This window comes from Rhinatrema bivittatum, chromosome 1 (assembly GCF_901001135.1).
Source record: "Rhinatrema bivittatum chromosome 1, aRhiBiv1.1, whole genome shotgun sequence".
NCBI classification, from domain to species: Eukaryota; Metazoa; Chordata; class Amphibia; order Gymnophiona; family Rhinatrematidae; genus Rhinatrema; species Rhinatrema bivittatum.
The window spans coordinates 470,460,520-470,466,799 of NC_042615.1; the positions used below are offsets into that span (position 1 = coordinate 470,460,520).

Below are 6,280 nucleotides of genomic sequence, written 5' to 3' on the forward strand. Positions count from 1 at the left end.
AGTTTCACCAATCCTCCTCCTCCAGTGCTTCAGAAAGGGTCCCCATACTTTGTACATCTTATGTTGAAACTGACGTTTTGGTGGCTGTGATTGCAATGATCTCCTTTGGCCAGCTACATTTCTTTTGTATAGTGAATCATCTGCCATAGTAACGAGGTTTATTTATTTTATAGTCACACCTCACAGAGAAAGGATTGCCTGTTTCAGCACCAAATAACTAACATTTGGCACTGATTGATATCAAACATGTCCTCTCCTTGTCCTCTCTTGTACATCATAGAAAGTCTAATGATGAGTAGGCATGACGAACTGTGGCATGATGCTACCCCTACTGCATAATATCTAAATGTTGTTTTTACTCTTCTTTGTTATAAAAAAAATTGGATGCAGTAAAAAAGAATGAAGTATCTAAGCAGATTCTCTTCATTAGCAAAAGTTCCCAGACATGACTTATTCACACCACCATCACTCAGTGCTCAATAGGGAGGATGATTTCAGCTAAGACACACAATCCCAAGCTTCCAACAGAGAAATGAAGGAAAGCAACCACATAGATACCATTAATGAGTATGGATAATTCTTGGTCTAATAATATATGATTTATAGTCTTTCTACTGCTGGTTCCAAGAATGATTTTCCCAACAGGTGTATTTTGAAGGCATTGTTTTGCCAGAAGGTGCTGGCAGCTCCTTCTTGTGCCCATTAAATTTCTCTGAGTGTAATGAAAAGAACGTCTGCAAGCCCATTCGTGCAGGAAAGGAACAAGACACTGGACTGAATTGACTGTTGATGTAAAGTGGCAGTCAGGTTTTTTTTTTCTGCACTGCTAACCAGTTTGCTCGCTCACCTGTAAACCTGACTGTGTCAACATGTTCTCATTATTACAGTCAATTAAGCTAATAAGACAATGCAGGACTCACACAAAGGAATGTCTGGATGCAGTAATGAATAGATTGGCTCTTTAATTGCACCAATTTAAAGAGCTTTGAGGGAATGGAGTCCTTGTTGATAAGAAGCCACATGTTTCCACACCTCTCTACCCAGAAAAACACATAAAGGGTGGTGGTGTCTTATAATGGTAGCTATTTGTCTATTGTGAATCTTCAGATAATCATTGAACTGTGCTGCATGTATAGTGAATCTTACAGAAGAACTGGATATCCAATTCTGAAGGTTTAAGCAAGTCTGGAGGAAGCTTGGTCCACCGGAGACATTTTAATACAGGAAAAATGTGTGGGGACTTCTGGGCTCCCCTCAAAAAATGAATTTCCTTAGTACAGGAACTGCAATGGCATTTTCCAGAACCAAAGCCACCCTCCTTGGGTGAGCCTAGAGTGGCATGTTCTTAGAGGGGAACAGAGACTCCTGTGGAAAGAGAGATGAGATTCCTTTAAAACAGCCTTCATGGAGGAGGTGAGAGCGGGAGCTCTCCCCCCTGAAACAAAGAAATTCTTAATTCCAAGGGAGAACCCTCTCACAGTTAATAGAGGAACTCATTCCAGAATCCCAAAGCAGCAGCTTGCTGAGCAAAGCAGAAGTGTGACGAATCTGCGTCATACTCGCCCCTCTACCCATCTGATACAATCAGCAAGACATAAAAGGCTTTTGCGGCCTGTGGTTTGAGAACCTGACTGTTAATGAGCCAGGATCACCAGGTACTGAAGTCTGTTGGAAGGAGTTGTGCCACACTGCGCTCTTAAGGGAGTTTGTCCATTTATGAAAACTGCAAGTGGGAATAGTGAGAAGCAGAGCGATTCTTAGCAGCAGCCCTGGGACCTTAAAAGTTAAAATAATTGGGCCAAGAAGTTTTGGCAACAAGATACAGTCCATGTTTACTCTTTGGACTGGGGTTTAATCCAGTAAGTCAGTTTTAAGAGGTGCAATAGACCTCAATTGAAATGTTCGGATGTCGCTCCTGCTAAACGTGCTGGATGTGAAATAATTTCAATCCAAAAAGTTTATTTTCAATAAAATCCTTTTCTTTGGAACAACATTTCTGCATTGAGTGTGGTGTTTGGACATTGGTAACCAGAATTTCTGATACAGACACCAGTAGGGTCTTGCACTTTAGTTTTCCCTCAGTAGGAACGAACCCCCAAATCCCACTTTTTAAATATAGGACAAACATAGAAGGAGGAGGCTACACATGTAAAAATAGGCAGTAGAAAATGGAATGTTTTCGTTAACAAAGCAGCAGCTAGACTGAACACTGACTCAAAAATCTCCCCAGAAAAAACACAGGTACATTTTGACCCAGAGCTTCCTCTGTGATCACTTAAAAATTGCAGTAGGCAGGGGAGGTGAAACAGCTACTGCTTGTGGTTACACTTCTGAGGCCCTGGGTTGGTGGGTCAGGTTAAGTGAATTCATCTGTTATGTCAGTTTTGCTAAGGATTGGTTTATGTTGCCCAGGAGCTTCCCATGGACAAACACACAGCTGTGGCCAACTTGTTGGTATCCATTGGCTAGAGCTTCTTGTGATGGCAAAGTCTGCTGGGAATGTGACCCCCACGACTGAAATGGCTAATACACGGGCAAGGAGAGTCAGATGGGTTCCAATGCATCTTCTGCCTGTTATGAGCACCTTACCCTCAGGTTGAGCTCTTGGATGCTGGTGGCTGGGAGGGTTTAGGTAGTAGGCCCCAAATCAGGATGAAGCAGGAACACATCATGAAGCACAAGCATACACTGGAAACATGAAGATCAGAAGAGACGAATCAGCAGATCCAGAGAAGTGAAGGATATGCTGGAGTACCAGTTCTTAACCCAGTCCTCAGAACATACCTAGCCAGTCAGGTTTTCAGGATCTCCACAATGAATATGCATATTCATTGTGGAGATCCTGAATATGCATATTCATTGTGGTAATCCTAAAAATGCATATTAATTGCATATGAATATGCATATTCATTGTGGTAAACAATGAATATGCATATTCAGGATCTCCACAATGAATATGCATATTCATTGTGGAGATCCTGAATATGCATATTCATTGTGGTAATCCTAAAAATGCATATTAATTGCATATGAATATGCATATTCATTGTGGTAAACAATGAATATGCATATTCAGGATCTCCACAATGAATATGCATATTCATTGTGGAGATCCTGAAAACCTGACTGGCTAGATGTGTCACAAGGACTGAGTTGAGAATTCCTATGTTGGAGTCTACACAGTCAGACAACACTAGGAAGCAGGACTCCAAGAGGGGGCTGCCACATGAGAGCCAAGCTCTGGCAACTTGCCAACTGGAAACCTGGAAATCAGGGGTGGATTGGCCTATCAGGGCCTCAGGCATGCCCCAGTGGGCCGGTCCACCCAATCACATGGTTGGTGTTGGTCGCAGCAGCCTCATGCCTGTGAAGCCGCTGCAACCCATACTAGATCCCCAGCGCTTCTCGCACAGTATATATATTTATATTTGGCCCATTCTGTTGCATTGCCGGTGGCTGCCATGGCCTCCTGTAGCTGGTGAGAAACCCAAACGGCCAGAAACATGATAGCGGCACTTAGACCCCTTCCGCCGTCTGTGCATTTTTCGTGCAGTTCCCGATCCTCTCCCCCACCTCCAGATGCTTCTCCTCCCTGGCTCTCCCTCTCGGTGGGCGGTGCCCAGGTGGCAGAGCCAGGGAGTAGAGTCAGCTGAAGTTGGGGGAGAGGATCCAAGAGAGCCATGAGATAGGGAACTGTGTCTCATGTCTCCTCTGCTGACGCAACCTCTGCCGCAGGCCCTGGTAAAAGAAAAAAAAAACTAAACAGAGTACTGGGCTCTTGCAGTCCGCAATTCCCATGGCAAGAGGCACAATCTGCCTTACATCAGGCAGCCCACTATGACACTGCTATCCCAGGGCATTGTCTGGACCCCCTAACCTCCAATAAGTGAGTATAAAGTTAAAAAAACCCCAAACACATACAGACTTACACAGATTCTGACTGTTCATATAATGCCTAGTCATTCATCCACTCTCTCTTCTCCCTCCTCCAGAGTTTAAAATCTGCAGTAGCTTACATCCTCACTGGACTGTACTGCTGGGTGAAGCCATCGGGTCGCTAAATTTTTGAGCTTCTGCACAGTCACTCGGAGTCTTTCCCCTTTCTCTATCCTGAAACTCTGGAAATGTTTCCAGTAGACTTCCGGCGATAAACCCAACTGAGCTACAATAGCGACCTTAACAGCCTTGTAGTCCATTGCCTGGTCTTTATCCAAGGCCCTATAGGCAGCCTGGGCCTGCCTAGTCAACTGCAGGACTAATCTGACTGCCTATTTCTCCCTCGGCCACCCGGTTATCTTGGCAACTCTTTTAAACATGACCAGGAAAGCCTCCGGATCATATTCCAGCCCCACATTAGAGAGGCTTAAGGCTCTTAGTGGTCCCAGTAGTCCCTTCTCGGCCTCCCTTAGTGCACCAGGCATGTCTCCCACCTCATCTGGAAGGAACAACTGCAGCTGTTGTTGTATCAATGTCCGAGTCTCTTTTGTCTGTTCTTCCACTAGTCTCGGGAGTGGTTGCTGCTGTTCGTTCTGCCTCTGCAAGGCCACCTGGAGGAGCTGGTGCGTGGTTTCTTGCTGTTTTTGTATCTGCTCGACCATCCATTTCAGCATATTTTCAGTCTCCATCTGGCTGGCACCTTTGGGAAACAAACAACAAGGACAATCCAAGTGCGGCCTCTTACAAGTCCAATGAATCTCCTTCCCCCCTTATCAGAGCTTAGTTTAACTCTTGCCTTTTAACACAAGTCCAGCTACTTCCTTTAACACTCCTTACCCGGTTATCATTCCTTCAGGGCTCAGGTAATTACCTCCCCTTCTCTTGAGAGAAGGCATTGCCAGTGTCAGGAAAGTTCAGGACGATCTCGCAGAGCTCTCTGGGTAATCCTATCACAATCCCACTGCTGCTACCATTTGTACCTGCCCACCAGATGGAACTCTGCTGCTCAGGCTTCCTCAGGTTGTTTCCCGCTGCAGTATCCCTGCAACCAACGAAGCCTGGATATGGCTGGAAGCAGAGGAGTCCGCACTCACCTGGGTTTGAAGGCAAAGACAGTACCATGCTAGTTATCCTGTCCCAGCTGCAGTAGTTAAACACACAAAGCAGCTCAGGGTTGTCTCTCCTGTTCCAGTACTAGTAGTTAAAACACACAAACAGGTCAGTGCTGGTTGCCTTGGCCCCCAGCCTGGTTGCTTCTCCAGAGCTGAGGAGGATTGCCACTTCCCTCTGTTGTGGGAACCCAAAAGCTCAAAAACTCCTGTTTTACTCTCAAACACTTCAGCTTTCTTACTCCACCCACTGCGATCCAATTGGGACTTACTCTACTGTTAGGTATCAGCCATTTCCTCTCCTGTTGTCCTCCTCCATCTGGCTTTCCCACCAGCATCGTATATCTGGTAGCTGTCTCCTAATCAGGTCACCACCTGGTTCCTGGTCTTTCACCACTTCCCTCAGCCCCGTAGCTCTCTGGGAGTTGTAGTCATCCCCTCCCCAACCACAGCTTCTACCTACAGTGGCTTTCTCTCTCATTGCATGCCCCTGGTCAGCATGTATATGTGAACAAGTGTGTGTGTCAGCATCTTGAGTGTATTTTTGATCCTATGTGTGTCAGCAGGTAAGTGTATGTGTGATTGTGTGTGTCAGTGAGCATGCGGGTTAGAGAATATGGGAATATGATAGCAAAAAGAGTCTATGCACATCCCTAACAATCTCAAGATGTTTGGAATCAAAAGTTCCCAGGGGAGAGCAGGGGATTTTTATCCTTATTGGTTTTAATTATTGGGTGTTTGATGTATCTGCTGTTTTGAAATATTTTATTCTAATTTGCGAAATTATAACAAAATGTTTGTTTTTAATTATTGGATATTTTATTCAGTTGATTTGAAATATGTATTCTTTTTATTAGTATGGATTTACTATTTTGATTGATTTATATTTCTTGATTTTATTGTTTGATATTGTATGAGGAATGGTGGCTCTTCAGTATTTCCACTGTTGCACTGCATGCAGAGTATGGCTTATTGAGTTTTCAAGTTCAGATTTGGTCTGTACATTTCTATTTATACTTTTGGCCGGATTTTAAATGCCCTGCACGCGTGCGCCGGTGCGCCTATTTTGCATAGGTCGCCGGCGCGCGCAGAGCCCCGGGACGCACGTAAGTCCTGGGGCTTCGTAAAAGGGGCGTGTCGGGGGTGTGTCGGGGGCGTTCCGTGAATGACGCGGCGTTTCGGGGGCGTGATGCGGCGTTTCGGGGGCAGGCCCGGGGGTGTGGCGCCGGCCCGGG

The 6,280-nt window shown here is 45.4% G+C and overlaps 1 long non-coding RNA gene across 1 annotated transcript; it reads right to left on the bottom strand.

Moving 5' to 3' along the window:
• Positions 1-2,878: 2,878 nt before the first annotated feature.
• On the bottom strand, positions 2,879-5,397 carry LOC115094036. Its single transcript, XR_003857479.1, has 3 exons — positions 5,318-5,397; positions 4,774-5,030; positions 2,879-4,636 (listed from the first exon to the last, which is right to left on the bottom strand). It is a non-coding gene; the product is annotated as an uncharacterized LOC115094036 (long non-coding RNA).
• Between the last annotated feature and the right edge of the window lie 883 nt (positions 5,398-6,280).